Source organism: Corvus kubaryi, unplaced genomic scaffold (genome assembly GCF_017639235.1).
Source record: "Corvus kubaryi isolate FWS band 111438036 unplaced genomic scaffold, C.kubaryi_AGA036_p1.0 37397, whole genome shotgun sequence".
Taxonomy (NCBI): Eukaryota; Metazoa; Chordata; class Aves; order Passeriformes; family Corvidae; genus Corvus; species Corvus kubaryi.
Window position 1 is genome coordinate 1480099 of NW_024581136.1, and position 17967 is coordinate 1498065.

Sequence of the window (17967 nt, forward strand, 5' to 3'; positions counted from 1 at the left end):
TTTTAAAATTCCATTTGCATTTTCAATTTAAAAGGGAAGAGAAGCCAATCTGAGCATGCTGAGAAGCTATTCTTGCTTTCAGGCACTTACTTAATATTTCCTTCCTCAAGGAAGCAGGTCAGTGTGTTTTGCAGCCAGCACCCTGTTTCTGCCCCAAGAGCTGACATCACAGGGGCCAAGACAGAACCAGTTTTTATCCTGAGAAACACAAGATGGCCAACCCACAGCAGCTCTGGAGAGGAGTCACGGCCCCAAACTGTGACATGTGTGGTGGCACTGGTGACTAACTAACAGTATCACATTTAGGAACTGAAACAAAGGCAAAAAGCCATCTGGATTGGGAGCAACAACACCAGAGACATTTTAAACAACTTCCAGCTAAAGGAAAAAAACCAACAATTAAAATAATAATAAAGAGCTATTTCAGGCTGTTAACCTCATAGCTATTCCTGCCCACTGTCACAGTAACAACAACTTCACATACAAAAGAAGGAAGTAATTAAACCAGCACTTAACCTTGGCTACTCAAATGTCTAATCAATGACTTTGAATTTCACAGGAGCAAAGCCCAGTACAAAATGCTTTTCTAAGTTACAGGTAGTACTGACAGACAGCATTCAAACCTTCCCATGTAAAGTGTAAATTTTCTCTAAGCTTTAACCTGCAAATTTCAGATTCATATATATGTGTGTGCCCACACACTCACTCTCTTAATCAATTTGTATTTTAATATATCAGCAGTTCTGCCAGAGCTGCTTATACTAATGGAAAGAAGTCAAACACAGATGAGTAAAACATCTGCATAACAAGAAATTTTAACACTCATCTTGGTATTTATTTATATAACGTACACAAAGAAGAAGCCCTAGAAAAAGATTTCTCAATTGGGTGCTGCTGTTTTGGTTTTTCAAGGACTTGCCATCTCTAGGCAGACAAAAGAATTTGCTCTGGTGCTAATAGCCTTATTCCTGAAGCCAAAAGACCTTACAGATTTCTCCTCACTTCCCAACAAAAGTACATCTCATCATTTAACCAACAAGACCACTGGGAAAGGAAAAAAGGAAAAAACAAAGACAAAAAAGGGCTACCAGAAGCAGGCTGCTTCTTCCTTGATTTCTAAAATAGTTTAAGGACAGATGACAGTCAAAAGTAAGCAACACATTTTTATGTGAATTACAGCCATTCATGTTTTCCCCCTAACCAAAACAGAACTAGAATCATACATCCTGGGCTATACAGAGTAGGTATAAAACTAGCTTGGAAAAAAAAATGTAGGCAACACTTCCACAGCAAGTGTTGGCCACCAGCAGAACCACTGGAACAGTTAACAAAACCCAGGCATTCAGAACATTCCCAGGCTTATTCTTTAGACTAAAGGATCAGTAGGATTTCAGAAGCTGTGGTTACAAATTGGAGCTGTGTTCTCTTACTAAACCACCCACCCATTTTCCTGAGGGCAGGCAAGACTATCTTGTGTCAAGCTCAAATCCATGGTGACTACTTCAGGACGTCACTGAGAGCCCAGGACCACCCAGCTGCAAAGGCTTCACTCCACTGTGGAAAGAGCTGGTGAAATCAGTTTTACCCCTGTTGGGTAGTTAACTGGCATATGTACAGGAATTAAATCCAGGAGGTGCAAAGATCTGACGTGAAACAGTACCGACCAAGAAGATACAAAGAGTAAGCATGAGAGAGAGTTTGTAAGGTTATCCTGAAATTAAGAGCTGCCCAAGAATATGCTCAGAGAGAGCCTGTCTGGAGCACTGCAAAAAATGAGACATGGAGTAACAATGCAATGAACTCTCCTTTGAAAATAATTGATATCAGCAAAAGACTTAGACATTAAAAAAAGACCAAATCCACTTGAATTGTCATCAACACTAAGCATTTATCTGCATCAGATAAGTTCTTCTAAAACCAACTTTTTGAAGAATGCAGCAATTATGAAAACTCATGCTGTCATTAAATCCTTTACTTGTGAACTCACCACAAATCCCCTATCACTCATCCTTTGAGGTCTGTTTCTGTTGTTAAAAGAACATCTACGTAAAATCCAATGCAACATTCAGTGTTTTATCTTGAACTATAATCCAGAAGAATACTAATAAAACACAAGTAAAAGTAGCTGCAAAGAAGGTGATAATACTAAACACACGTATAATGCAGTGTTAGAGGAAAATTTTGATGTCCTGTTATCTCTCATAGCATTTATTCTCTTGAGCACAAAGAAAATCTTGTCTTTGGAAAAGTCTTGAGAAGAGCTATCTTACATCTGAAATGATGTCACCCACCTCTGAAATGTGGTCAGAGTTCTCTCGGGGTGAAATCAGTATGCTGTCATCCCAAACAGATGGCAAAAATCTGGAGGGGAGGGTTACTTATCTATTAAAAAGTAATTTTCCTTAAGAAATAAGTTCCTTTTATACCACCTCTTCTAAACACAGGTGCATTTTAGGGGCACATAAATATCTACAGCTCATCAAGTTAAATATAAAGCTGGATTTACTTTTTTTTCACTAAATCCATGAATATTTACATAAAGGACATATCAGAAGCTAACTTGTTTTGGACATGCAAAAACTAAAGGCACTGCGCTTATCCAGATTTTTGCTTTATGTAATAAGTTGTTACAACTGCTGAGCACCACATCCAAGACAACCACCACTGTGATCAATACAGCTCTTTATCTACTGCTTGCTCTGTCATGTGGCAGTCAAGGGGCTAAAAAAAAAAGTCTTGCAGTAGTGAAAAGGGCCATCCCATTCAGACACACAAGAACACTGTTTAAACAGTATCTTACTGTCCAGAACAGACGAGATGACAATCTGACCACAGTCATTTTCTAGGAAACAGCAGCAGCATATCACGTAGTCTAAGTAGGAGAAACACTAAGCACTTACACAACACAATCATTGTAATCGTTTTTCTAGCTACATAAACATATAGTACTATAAAAAGATGAGCAAGCTATAAATGAAATATTTGAGAACAAACAAGGGAAAAAAGCCTCGTAGAAAGATGGAAAAGGAGTCTGAACATGCAAGAAGACTTATGTCCTTTGAAACTTACAAAGCCTTTAGAAAAAAGTTTTAAAAAAACATTGAAAACATTTCTTCTGAAGACATTTAAGACAAATATATGCGTTAGATCAGTGCCAGTTCATGGCTCTGTAGAACTACATCCTCTTCTGCTCCTCAGTCTGTACCAGATTCCCGGGAGCTGTTCCACAGCCCAGGGCAGTGTCCAAGAGCTGCCCAGGACTGCCACAGGCTGTGACAGAGGCACTTCGGGCACCAGCTCAGCCCTCTCCACTCATCAGTCCTGTTCCATCTCCTCATTGCTCCTGTTCCATCCCCTCATCCGACCTGTTCACCCTCTGGCAGCGGGCGCAGGGTGACATCAGGGTTAATGAGGAATTACAGCCGACATTTGGTTTAAAGGTTTAACGTGACAAGAGCAAGCACCACCTATGCCAAGCAGTGCATGTGCTACTAAGAACTGTATTTTCTATTCACCCCTCCGAGGTCATGCAGGACCAATAGTGACCCTCTTAAAACCAGCACCCAATGCACTGACAACTCAAATGCATGCCACTGCTGACCATGGAAACCACTGCAGACCATGCCATGGGAATTCTTATTTAGCCCTAAAGAGTGAACCCACTTAAGGTTCCAGCCTTCTACAGTTGCATAGGTGAATTTCCATCCAAACTGCTTCCAAATCTAAAAATAAAATACAATCAACTTGATGATAAATACAAATGCCTAAATCAGCTCTTTCCACTCCACGAATGTCATGGGTATCTATCTACAATAGCAAAGATTTTAAGAATTCAAGACATCTACAAAGTAGCCTGGAAAGTTATTTTTAAAGATCATGTGGTACTATAAATATTTCCCAGCAGTTTAGTTCAACTGCCACATGAGCTGGCCCTATGGAATGGAAAATTAAATGTCCGTTTAGTCAGGGTTCCTCCAGAAATCAGAACAAAAATATCACCATTTAGTTTTCTAAAAATATCTATGTATAGAAAACATAAAAGGCCTTTTTCAAAGGCCACATTCCCTCACAGTGCTCACACTGGTACCAAGAGTGGTCTCTCAGCCATCAAGTCCAGATTCTCTCATTCTCCTCATGAAATACAGCTAATTTTCCACAAACAAAGATAATTTCATTAGGGTTTTTTATCTCAGATCCCTGATTATCTTGCCTGTTCATCTCCTGTAGCTTTATTCCTCTGGTGAACCCATACCATTATGCACCAAGCTTTTAAAACTGAAGTCAGGATTTCAAATCCACGATGAATGTAGGTTCTGCTCTGATATTAATGCATCTAAATAAAAGTGGCCCAGTTTTCAAGAAATGCTGAGCACCTGAATTTGTAATTGACTTACACAGGACTTAGAAATATGAAAAAAATGCAGACATGTTAGCTGGTTTCAAATTAAAATTTAATTTAAGTAACTTCATTTGAACAGATGGTTAGGTTAGATTAACTCTAGTCTTCCCTTTTTACGAAAATTATTCTACAATTCAATGAAAGCATAGTTTTAAAACTAGCTGTGAATGAGATTGTCTTCAGATATTTTTTTTCCTGGAAAACAAGTCTACATGTAGAGAACGACACTACTACAATGGTATTCCAGACTCAGAAGACTTACAGATTTGGCTTGAACAATGAGGATAGAAGGAAAATCTTACTTCCTGTTACTTTATATGCAGGCAAATACACACATTTGCTGTTCCCTTCAAAGAATATTCATGATGAACTGAATAAGTGAATATAACTTAAGTCCCAGGCTTCTGATAGACTTCTGACAATTCACAGGCAGCACATAATTCATAATGAAGACAAAACAGTAACATATCAGCTTCTCACAGCTAATTCACAGCCAACCTCCACGCTACCTTGAAATTATTGCATAGATACATTAAATATAAATAAAGAGTTTCGGGCCATCCTCTTGAATTGTGCAAGTGAGTTGTAGGGAGAAGAAAAACTCCTTTCACATTTCGATATTACTGTGTGAAATTGTCTTAAGAAGCATCCAGTCACTCAATCACATTGAAGCTGGGGACACTATGAGAAAACATTCCCTTTCAGCTCACTGGAATGCAGTTCTGCATGATTGAGAAGGGAGGGAATATAAAGGAATGGAAGAAAACAGCAGATTAGAAAAGCACTGTCATATGAGTAACAGTTAATTTGACACCTTGACCAACAGAGTCAGGGGGACAAGAAGTAAAAAAGCTCAAAGGAAAAAAAGCCCAGGCCAATTATTCAGTATTCTATGTCAACTGGGCTGTGAGAAAACATCTGGTAGAGTCACCTTTAGAAGCATTTCTAAACAGCTCTCTCAGATATTTTGGAAAATTTTCAATAGCAGCAGGCAGAGTAGGCCCTGACACGAGGGGCAATGCATTCAGTATAGCACGCTCCAGGACAGAAAGGTGAGACTAAAGATTTGGGCAAAGATTAGAGCTGGTGAGTTCACAACCTGGATAACTCCCTTTGGCACTGCAGAGCACTGTAGATACTTTATGGACTAGAGGGAGGCTAGCATGAAATGTTAGGGTATGTTGAGTTCCAAGAATAGACTAAGCATTTAAATGATGGCATGCTCACATGGATATTTTAAACAAACAAACAAAACCAAGCTTAACAAAAAAGGTGAATGGAGGGGGCACAAGGGAAGAAGGAGGACTGGACGGTCAGACTGAATGGGAAAGGAGGAGAAGAGGTGACCCATAGCCCAGAACAAAGATGTCAGTTTAACACAGGCAAGTCAGGCTGCTTCCATAAAGCTGCACCAGTGCTTGTGCCAGCACGGTGAGGGTGCAGAGAGAAGCAAGAGCAGCGGTAGAGTGGCAGTTTCTCGCAGCCTCAGGGCTGGCTGGCCACTTGACAGCTCTTAACATCATTTCAAAAAATGTAGGCAAAACTACAGCCTAAAGGCCTGGCTTTCTGACAGTCCAAGCTATTATTAGAACTATCATGCAATATCTCTGTCATGAATCTGAAAAGATGCATTAATAATCTGTGCTTTTATTGATTTATTGTACTAAGTAAACTGTAGGTGCCCTGTCCCCCCATTGTTAAACGAGAATTGTACCAGACTTCTTTGTCTGACAACAAAACTAGGAAATAATAAACCAGTATTAGTTCTGCTCTCTGGTATTTCCTTGCCTGCTCTACCACTCAAAAAAAATTTTTTATTCCCCTGTAAACACAAAGGAAACATTCCACTTAGAAGATATTTAAATATATAAATAGTTACTATATAAATAAATGTTATAAATTTTACTATATATATTATATATAATTTTAATTTAATAACTATATAATTTTATATAGTTACTATATAATAAGTAAATGTAAATTCCTCTCTTTTGGAATTGTACAAATGGACCTACAACATCAAATCTCACCAGCAGCCAACTGTTTCCTTCAGCTATTAAGATGTTACATCTAGATGACATGCTACTATAAGGAAAAAAAGTTAAAACAGAAACTAAGGTTTTCCTGTAAGTAGATACCTCTTCACACAGGGACTAAAAGATTCACCTTTTAATTATTTCTCGTATTTTGATCAAAACCTCTAAGAAAGAGGGTTGTTCTCCAGCAGACAGATTGCATGGATCTACAGAGAGGTGAACCAGTGAAGCAATTAAAACCAGTTGAATATTAATGAGTGAAATTTACACCTACAAGGAGGCCACACAGACCAAAACACAGAGCTATCACACGAGCAGACTGTGCTTAAGTCTCATACAGAGATGCCACGGATCCTACAAGGTAGAAAGATGCCCTTTAATGGAAAAAAATATAAATTTTACATGCTTCATCAGGCCAGACATTCTTCCTGATTGGGTCTGTTTCTTACATAATCTAGTCTGGATTTTTGCAGTTATTTTTCTTCCAGCACCAGCTTCAACACCCCTATCACACAGATTCAGAGGTGGCTGTTCACAGCCATTTGTTACATGGACAGGACTGTTCAATGCTGACCAAGCACTGAAGAAAATCAAACAATTCAACTCTAATGCAAATATTTAGATGTATTTTATGTACCTTTTTCATGACACTCATTTATGAAGACAAGTTGAAATACAATGCCATTTGGTAGAAAAACACAATCCTAAAAATCCCACACAATTGACACTGTTGTCACGAAGTTAAAGGAAACAAAGACAAAAGTAGCCCTGGCCATTCATCACAAGGACCAAAAATATTCAAGATTATGTAGGAATTACAGACTATTTAGCCCGAAAAGGACCTCTGGGAGTCAGCTGGTCCCAAGATTAGGTCCAACATTGAAGTTAAAGCATGTTTCTTAGGAGTGTGCACACATAATTTTGCAAGACTCCATGGATGGAGGCTCCACAGTATCCCAGAAATGCAGCTACCCTTGGAGCCTTCAGCATCCCTTCAGCGGTCAGTCCTTGGCTGACTGCTCCTGGAGTTACTTTTCTCCAGCTGAGAGATTCAGCATCTGCTTCTAAGACTTCATGAGAACTCCACCTGGCTTTTTAACTGTGAATAGAGATTCACAGTTTGCTACTGTGATTCACAAAATTTGCTACTCAAACTTTATTTTAATGCTCTTAGTACTTAAAAAATTCCAATTGCAAAATACCTTGTGATGATTGAAATGCACACAAATACACACAAATGTCCAACTAAAAACAACAACAAAAAAAAGGGTTCTGAAACATTTCCCCAAAAAGGAAAAATCAGAATCAATTTTAAGTTGTAACAATGGAATTCTCTGAGTCTCTTAAAAAAAAGAGGGGGGAAGGAAGAAGCACAAGTTTACTGATTAGTGAACACCTGAGCAAGTCTTGTGTCTGGTATAAGCCTAAATACAACGATTTAAAATTACTAAAGCTGTCTCCAGTGGACAGTCTTCATTTTACTTGTTTGGAGAGCTCAGTTTCAACTTTATTGTCTATCTGTTTTGGTAACTTGATTACTAGAGTCAAGAATTAACTTGTCAAACTAAGTGTGCAAGCAGCAAATAGGTTGGTTTGTTTGTTTGTATTGGGACATTGTGAACAGGTGCCTGTATTTCTACTGTGTAGTCTAGTAAGGCAGTAAAAGACAAATAACTCCACATAATACAGCTCCTGAGAACTTCAGGGGTCATAATTCAGAATCAGGTGCTACAGGAATGCTGCACATGAGTATTTATCAGTCACTTGACATATGGCCTAGATCAGAAACTGATGCAAATTTAAATATGCTGACTAAAAACTGTAGCATTTCTTTTAAGTACATAGAGAAAGGGAACTAACGCACATCAACTTCTTTAAATCCACATTTAATTGAAAATTTTATGGTGTTTTTTTTTAAGAGAGGAAATCAATCAATCCAAACATGTTATTCTGCCAGTTAAAAACACTTTGCTAAAAACACCAAGTATGAAAAGCTTTTCTTGTCTGATTAGGTTCCACAGACGTTTTTCTACCAAATTATGACACCCTATACACATCCGTGTTTAAAGAAGAAGCTAAGAGGAGTAATTTCCTCTTGGTAATAAAGCAATATGCCAAAATATACTTCTTGTAAGTTAAAAACACTTCTCACCCCCTTCAGTTCTAATGGCCAGATATTTTTCATTCCCAACCAGGCATTCAAGAGTATTTCCAGTGACTCCTGCAGAATTACATTCACATAATCCCACAGCATGAACAAAATGCATCAGACATAGGCAGTTTTTTCCCAGTTTCTAAGGAGAATATGTTTTAGAATCTGACAATCCAATACAAAGTGATAGAAAAATAATTACACTTCTCATCTCAAGCACATGAAATAGAAATTAAGCATTACACTGTATCAGTATGTAAATGTTTATTTATCTGGTAGCAAAAGGTGCAATCCTTTTGTGCAAGGTGCAAGTCCCTGCATTAGGTAGAGAGGCTTCTTTTATCATCCATGACATGTGTCAGCCCAGAATTCACAAAAGCTAGAAGTGAACTACAAACAGTGAAGAAAAGATGTATCCGAGATTCATAAATTGAAAACCTGAGCAAGTTTGATGAATGATGGAGCTACAATACAGGATAAATAATAGCGACAACAAAAATATTAAAGTCACTCAGAAGAGCCATGACTGGAGAGCAACAGACAAAAAAGAAGTGTATTTTCAAATTCCCTGGAAAATACAAGCAGTGCTTTAATTTTTGCCGGCAAAGAGGGGCTTATATGCAATCACATCTATACCACACAACTCCCTGGTCAAAATCATGGCCAGCATACACAGCAGCCAAGAGAAAAATCTGAACCCCATTAAAATTTCACAAGATACAACTACTTCCAACATGGAAGATGGTTCAGTGGGAACCTGTGAGTCCATCAGCAGCCGATCAACTGAAATGAGCACGGACCCACCCATTTATTTTCTTAATGTAACTACAACAAAGTTAAATACAATAAAAGCCTAATAGCCATGCTGACTTTACAAGCAAAAGATAATAGAAAACAAGCCAAAAAAACCCCGTCCTGTAATACTTACTCCAATGAACTTTTCCTGTTTCAGTCTGACTGTGTAGTGAAGATACTTTTATTAAACATTTTCTTCCTATTACTCTTGTTTTTTCAGAAGATTCCACAAGATGACTTCAATGTGATCTAAAAAAAGCAAAACACAACATGATGTAACTGACCAAATGAGAAAAATCAGTTATTTTTATTTGGTTTAAAAGCTGCAACAACTTTTTGTGCAGAAATACCTAATTAATCACACTATTTTTTATTGTCTTCAAATACTACAGCACCACATTCAGATTACACAATCTAACAGTTAAAAGAATGTCAAATCCACAAACGCCCTGCTACCAGAAAGGGAAAAAAGGAAGGAATAATTAGAATATGCCATTTATTCTAATAAGTAGTATGATAGTGAATTAGTCAAAAACCTTTTTAACTGCTACAAATATTTTCAAATTTTTGTGCACTCAGTTTGAATCAGACCAGCAGATGTCCATTGCAGTTAAAGACAAAAAAAAGGGAGACAGAGTTGCCTTCATTATCTTAAGCACATTTTCTTTTTTTCCTCCGGGCTGTAAGCTGATTTTGGTGAAGGTTTTTCGTTTGTTTGGGCAGGGGGGAGTGGGAGGGAGGTTGGTGACATTTTTTTAAGAGTGTAATATTATCTGTTGTTCTACTATGGAGAATTTGAGTTGATGACACAAGTGATCCCATCTTCCTAGTCATAGAGTTCAACATGTGAAAGGTTCAGTAGGTCTCTGACCAACAAACACCCTGCTGATGTACAGGGCCAAACATCTCCACAGAGCCAAGACATCATCCTCATTAGCTCCACCTTGCAAATCAAGCTCTCAATAAACAAAAACTACTTAAATCCCCCTTGAGCCAAAGCAGTGCTATCAGTTTGCTCTGATGTTATCTACAGGTTTGTAGGCCAAGCCACAAAGCACAAGACATGTAACTACACTGCACTTCCCATAAACAATTATTTTTCTAAACCACACCAAGTAAGTCCCACTGTGCTTGTAAGAACTCAAAGCAGTACAGTGACCAGGAGGGAAGGTGGGCTGTCATTGCCCCTGTCCCACACAGAACAGGATTTCTCTGGGAATTGGCACGTAGAGCCCTCTGAAGCAACTTGGATTCTTCAGTGGCTTTGAGGGATAAATTCTTACTGTTCCACCTGCTTAAGCCTGGAAAAAAGTTAAGTTACTGCTCCATGCACAACTTTTTGAAAACAACCTTATGGTGCAGAAAGGTGTCATAAAGGACATCTTTGTCCCAAAATGGGTTTTCACCTGGTATGCAATAAGCCAATTCACACACATTGAGTTATTTGATTTATTTAGAGGCATGAGCTAGTCCAGAAACTTCTCATAATTAATGTCTAGGAGCCTACAGCAGGGAACACACACACAAAAAAGACTAGAGAAAAATGAAGACAGCGTTATATGATTTAGAAATTGCAAGGACAAAGCAATTGTGTGAATCTCACAGAACCAAGGCTGAACTACCAGCCTGGAATTCATGTTTTACAGCCACGTCAATATTTGTGCTTGTGGAATCGGAAAAATCTGAATCAAAAGCTACCAGCCAGCAGGCAGGATCTTAGGAGGGGGTGTGAAATGCATCCTACTCTAGCTAACAGGCATAACAACAGAACTTCTACCCAAGGAAGAAATCTTGCATGGCCTGTGGCCCCTCAAACAAGGGGCACAGTGTGTGACTGAAGTACCATACCCCGTGGCAGGAGCAGGATACTATTTGACTGAAAGCTGGATATCCCAAACTTCTAGAGGTCAATGGCTAACTAGACACATGATAACAAATCAGATGGTGGGAGCCCAGAAACTATCCAGGGTCTATAAACTGTACAGCTTAAACAAACCAGTGCACTGTGAATAGCTCCTATTACAGTTCCTATGTTCACCCCAGTCTCTCACTTCCCTACAGCTCCATGTCCTGTTTACCCTCTTTTCCCACAGCACTTTGTATCTCTGCAGCTCAGACACGACATTGACAACAGGCCTCCTGCTGGTCCTCTACAACCAACTGTGGGGGATCAGCCAGTCCTCGAGATCTTAAACCACTTCTAAAGCACACAGGCAAACCCCCCCCCACTATATTCAAGCATGAGAAACAAACCCTTCATTAGAGGACAAGGGTGTGCAGCCTTATTTTTCTCACCAACCAACCTTTCCCGTTTTTCAGAGCAGCAGAGCAGGGGTTAAGAGAGGTGGTATCACTGGACTGCAGATCACACCATGGGCAGCCAGGACACCTTCCACCTTCAAACAAGTGGAGAATTTTCCAAAGGCTGGTGACTGTATCACCCAACAGACAGAGTACAAACTCTGCTGGCCTTTTATCGACCATGAACAGCCATTGAGGACTCCAACTATGTAAGAAACATGCCAGCATCATCTTTGGGAACTGCATAAAGATCAGAAAGACTTAAAGGAACTGCCTCACAAACTGGACTCTCTAATGATGACATCTTTGTCCCCACTGCACCTCTCTGGGGAACATGGGAAAAGAGAACTGGCAGTTGGACATTACAAGCCACCCCTTTCTGGGTCTGTTGGGTGTGAGCTCAGTGAAAAACACACCACCAAACCACCTTGGACCCACACCCATATGACTTCTTCTGACAGTACCCACCAAGGACCCAACAGAAATCCTTTTCCATTCCAGCTTGTAACTTCTGCATGAGAAACTGCATTTGGCGAAATAATTCTTTTCATGAATCCTTTAATTACATCCTCATTACATAGATACTGATTTGATGTAAATTGTAACTTGTTTTTTCTAAAATATTAACAATCTTATGAGGCAATTCAGCAATCATAAAATTGTGTGGTGGCAATCAAAATGCCTGTGATAATACAGTAAAACTTTTTACAGTTCTCCACCTACACTCTATACTTCCCTATGTCCACAGAAACACTTATGAACATATGACCAAAAAAAATTACATCACAAGGAAAGAAAGGGGGAAGAGCTACAAGAAACTTTTGCCAAGAACTCTTGTGTGGCATCTAATGTTCGAGAAAAACAATTACAAGCCAAGGAAACAGGCCACTCACAAAGAGAAAAGGAAAACTAGAAGAAAAAAAAGAATCATTCATAAGCAATGTAAGATGCTACATAGAAATTACTGGGCTAATTGTGGTCCGATTGTCTTCTGCTCTATAACAATTTCTAGGCCCATCAGACAGGCTGCTCTGTCAATTCTTCCAGAGTACACAAAAAATCCATTTGTTGGAGAGGATGCTCCAGGTTTACTTCAGGATAAGGAACTCTGAGTGGGTTGAATACATCATATAGCCGTTTCTTGGGTATCTTCTCTGTAATTAAACCTCTTACTCTGGAAGAAAGCACTGCAAAAGACACCAGGAGAGCACTAGCAGATGTTTAGGACAGCAATACACACAGAAGCACACAGCTGGGGTATTAAAGCTTTTGGTTCACAGCTTTGGTCACCTCAAAGCTGTCTTGAGCATTTCATGCTCTCAAATAGTCCTAAAGACTGGACAAGTGAATATCACACTAAATTAGCTGCTGTAGCAATGAAGAAACTCACCATTTTGGAGTCGGAGGAAAAAAAACCCCAAAAGAAACATCAGTAAATACACTAAATATCTTCAACTTAAAAAAATATTGAAACATATAAAGCAACTCAGTCTTCCTCAGTCTTAAGTTCCAACAATAATAGACATAAAATTCTTCAAGAACATTCACTGTCAGTAATTAAGCCATTACAACTCAAATCCAGGAGCTTAAACAGTGAGCAAAAGAGAAACTCGCAGCAGCGTACATCTGCCTAAACGACAGCAACTTCCAGCTTCTACACGCTGCATACCTGAGTGCACAGGCTAAAAAAGCAGGTTAAAGCCTAGATCTGAAAAAAGTATTTCTTACATATTACCTAGAGTTGTGTGGAAGATGATCCAGATGGCAGAGCTCTACATAAGCACCATCCTGACAGTGCAGCACCCAGAGTCTCTTCAACAGCACAAACCAGTTTTGACCTTTTAAAGGTGGCACTTATTTCTGCAGTAATATCAAAAGACAAAATACTTACTGACAATGGACAGCACACTGTTACACACAGAACAGCATTCTTCTTTGTGTTCTACTTTCCCAGGTGTTGGTGCTTGGTCAGAAACCAATAATATCCTTTAAAAAGCCTCAGACTTCTCTGAAATGTGAAACCCACCTATCTTGCACAAAATCTTTTAACCAAAACTGAACAGGCAAAGAGCTAAAAGTTCTCATTGCACAAGAACAGCCACAGAAAAAGAAAAAAAAAAGGCAGAGACAGAAATTGCAGAACACCAAATGAGTTCAAAACACACATCTATGTCAGAACTGTAAGTCAGTTTACAGCCTTTCTTATTCCTGAAGATGGGCGAAAGAAAGATCGTTTAGCATTTTCTTGCATAACTAAAAATATAGGTCAATATTATTCTTTAAGTTAAACAGATAACAGTTAAAAACATGATTTAAAGCTAAATTCAGTTATGTCTTCATCAAGAAGAACTTGATACCATAATTACATTTATCCAGTGGGTGATTGAAGGCAGGAGCCCTGTATCCCAGTACAATGAATCACAGTGTGAGGAAGCCTTGTTCACTCTTCCCAGAGAGCTGCCTCACTAAGTCCTGGCTCACTTCTGTGAAATCCCCTTCAGTGCCCAACAGGCTTGGTTAAAACAAATCTATACTCACGCAAGCACAGAGTAATGTGATTCAAAATGAATCATTTTTTTTACTTGGTTACACAAGCTGCTGAGTTTCTTTCAGGAGCTGCAAGACAGTATCAAAAAGATCTTGCAAGTTTTCACCAACTCTTTATTTTGAACATAGTGATTTTTTAACTGGGTGTCAGTTACTGACATTTGAATTTATATGGTGGTGGGGGGGTAGGGTGTGTCCCTCTTTCACAGTGATGTATCCTGCCTGATGGTGTTCAAGGTTAAGTAACCCAGTAACCCTCCTACTAATTGTATCTTAGAACTCGATCTGATTGGAGCTGTGAGGTGAATAACAATCTTTTTGTCCTTACAATAAAGTCAAACTTAAGAGCAAAAGACTGTGGGCACTTATGAATGTATGACCCTGGAAAATGAAGGACTTACCATTAAAGGAGCAAGAAACAGATAGTTCCAGATGGGAAGGACTCACCTGCACTATTTAGGATCAACAAACAGAAACCTAAACAAAAATAATTTATTTTTATTTTCCCAGAACGATTCAGCTGGTTTTTTCCTGCTCTGTCACTTTCAAAAGAAATGCCTCTGGGCAAAGCAGAAGAGGAACACATCACTGTTAAAGAAGCTTAACAAAAAAAGGCTCGTAGACAGCAAATTTTCCTCTCACACTCTGTCTGGCAGCCAGTCATTCTCTGATCTGAGAGCAGTGTGCTGAGATCGAGACTGGCAAAGTCTCTGCTATGGGAGACCCTGCAAACGCCCTCAGCAGTCGAGGGCTGGCTGCCAGTGCCGATCACTTCTAATGACAAGCGCAGACTAAGAAAACATCCTAGGAGAGGGTCTGGGCTGGAAGATGTGCTCTGTCTGGTACTCTACGGTTCAAAAAGCACAAAGTTCAAGGTTGCATGTGACCATCTTATAAAAACAGCAGTGTTTTTATGGTTTCAGATGACTCACAAACAAGTGCTTAGATTTGCTTTATATTGCTTTACAAACATGGAGTCAAGTGAGCAACACTTTCCAGCTCATTTCCAGTTCCGATCCAACACATGGCACAAGTGATTACCCAGCTGGCTCAGCAGCTCCAAAGCTGGTGACAAAGAATTGAATAGTTTAGACTGAACAGACTCATCCATGTGAAGATGTAACTCCTCCCAGGGCCCACAGATCACTTTCACCTCCATGCCAGTGTTGCAGCTTTTCTAAATCTGGCTCATTACATGTGGCTTACAGACATGAAGAACTGGAAGCCATGGTCACAGAGCAGTGCTCCTCTTCCAAGAAATCATCGTCTACACGTGCATGTGCACAGACACAGAGTGTGAGGCCCAAAGGCTTGAACTGAGCTAGCCTAACCACTGAGCAGCAGTTTAGGCAGGTGTAGACAAACCCAGCACCCTGCACAAGCCCTTGTGGCATCTACAGAGATGTTTGCAGGAGTCAATGAACCCCCAACCAGCCTGTCTGCAATCCCTGCACACCCTCAGCAGCCCTGCCACTCAAATTCAGCTTTCTGAATCCTACAACAGGTTGCAAGCAATAATAACATTTGATTCTGCATGGATTTTCACTACATCTAGAGCAGTATTTGAGGACAGAAATTTCAGGGGCAAGGGCAGGGGCATTAATTGCCAGCAGCACAGCAATTCCTGTACCTGTTTCTTTGGTCTTCTAACACAACACAATTATGTCCCATACTTTTGTTTTGTAACCTGTGACTGAATCTAGAGTTATTTACTGGGCAGAGCACAAGGACTTGCTCTAGAACAAAACTACCCCCACACCATCATTTTTAATAAAGAAATCTTATATTCATTTAATGAGACATTTTCAAGCATTCTAAAGTTTATGAAGTCCTTCATGATTTCTCTCTGGTTGCCTTAAACTCTGAAAGGCTCAAGGTGCATAAGCAGTGACTAAGCATTTCCTCTGAATTCAGGAACACCTGAACACAGCTCTTACTGTTGATGCATTTTCTATTCACTAGTGTGTCACAGATATAAAAACACTGAAAAACCCCTACTGGTTCCACCCAAAAGTTACTAAATGAATAAATATTTACCTGCACTTTAAACAGAGAAATAAAGCAGTGAGTCTTCATCCTGTTTCTGCGAAGATCCCATCACAATTACTTAGTTACTTGTAATGTTATTAGTAGGACTACTTGTGATTTCTACTTCTTGTGATCTGCGTAGTCTCTTTTCTTCACTACTTTCATGTCCCCATGTTTCACTTCCCAATTACATCCTGTGAAATGCCTAATATGGTGAAACTATTCAAATGTACTTCTATTTTGTTCACAAATTCTGCTTTTTGTTGTGCTCATATTTGAATTTATATAAATGAGAACACAGAGTTAAAAAGCAAGACTGAACAATTTTTCAGTAATTAATTATTATGAGCCATTTTGTGAAGGTATTGCCCATCCTGCTCCAGGTATCACTTGAAAAACTTCATTCTTTATGATTAAAATAAACTCCCAAGTGTGGATTGCAAGAGACTATGAACCAACACAGCAGTGTCTACCTAAGTGTATTTTAAAGACATGGTGCTGCAGTCCAACTTGCCATTTGATTACAAATACTGCCACATGACAAATAACAACAGTATCCCATCACTAGCATCAGGTATACAGTAAATACTATCTGAAACTAGAAGCAATCACTAAGAATAGTTCCTGTGCTGAAGAAGGAAAAATACAGGCATCTAATAAATACAGTTTACCTCCAGCTATTTCCAACACTCAAAAGCAAATCTATTAAGTTCTTTTAGATAATAAAAGTGTGCATTTTAAACAGCTCTTGCTCCCCACTCCCTCCTCTTTCAGGTAGTGAGGCCTCATAGAAAAAATATTTTAAATATGAAGCATAATTTCAGCATGACAATTTATAATACTATGTAATTTAAGAACCCCAAATTTGCACTAATCCCAGGCTAAAAGCAAGGGAGTGGTTGGTTTCAAAAACAAACAAACAAAAAAAACAAACATGAAAAAAACAAACAAAAAAACCACCCCAAACCCACCAAAACCAAAAACACACCACAAACACAAAAGACAATCCTCCTCTCATCAAACCAACAGTTCAAATCTGAATTTGGATCCAAAAGTCCTATTTGAATAGTATTCACGTATTTTACATGGTCTTTAGACATAGCATCTAAAATTACAGAATACTTGATGTAAAAACAACCTAACCAACCTAAAACCTTCTATTTTGATCAGCTGCAAGGCTCAGCACAGTAGTGCAGACGACATGGCATTTTCTGGCTTCCTTCACTAATGAAAAGGTTTCAGTCCACTAACCAACTACCTGTTCTACAGGCTTACTTCTGAGAGAAGTAAAAGCGGTTTGTGGCGTGAGGAGCACTTCAGTGAGAAATTCCCTTCCACATACTGAGACGGAACAGAGCCTGAGCAGTGCTGGAGCTGTGGCTGGCCCCAAGAACCCTTCCAGAGCATTACCCTGTACATTCGCCTCAGAGAGTTTCACACAAAGAGCAGCAATGCTGTGACCCTGTGACAGCAGCACTGGCAGAACACAGAAATACTTAGGGAGTAAAGTTCCTCAGAAAGAGGGCAGCATGCCTGGCAGTTCTCTGGCACAGGGGAGTGACTTCCTACCTTCAGTACCGTAGGTGCTGCGGTGAATAGCACTGCTCTGACCAGAGTAAAGATACTTCTACACTCAGTGGGATCAAGTTGCAAAGCAATTTCTGACACTGAGATAAATTATGAAGAACAAGATGCAAAGAATAAAATAC

At 39.3% G+C, this 17967-nt stretch overlaps 1 protein-coding gene across 10 annotated transcripts in view; it reads right to left on the reverse strand.

The window, feature by feature from the left end:
• PIK3CB (phosphatidylinositol-4,5-bisphosphate 3-kinase catalytic subunit beta) overlaps positions 1-17967 on the reverse strand; it is a 99441-nt gene that overhangs the window by 39260 nt on the left and 42214 nt on the right. For 4 of the 10 annotated variants that reach the window (XM_042042703.1, XM_042042702.1, XM_042042706.1 and 1 more), the window contains 2 exons: positions 13419-13543; positions 9516-9631 (listed from right to left, as the gene is read on the reverse strand). The gene's annotated coding sequence lies outside the window, so the exon portion shown is untranslated. Of the gene's footprint in view, positions 1-9515; positions 9632-13411; positions 13544-14631; positions 14708-16267; positions 17170-17967 lie in introns of those variants that run through there. The other 6 variants (XM_042042709.1, XM_042042701.1, XM_042042700.1 and 3 more) reach the window with 3 other exon arrangements.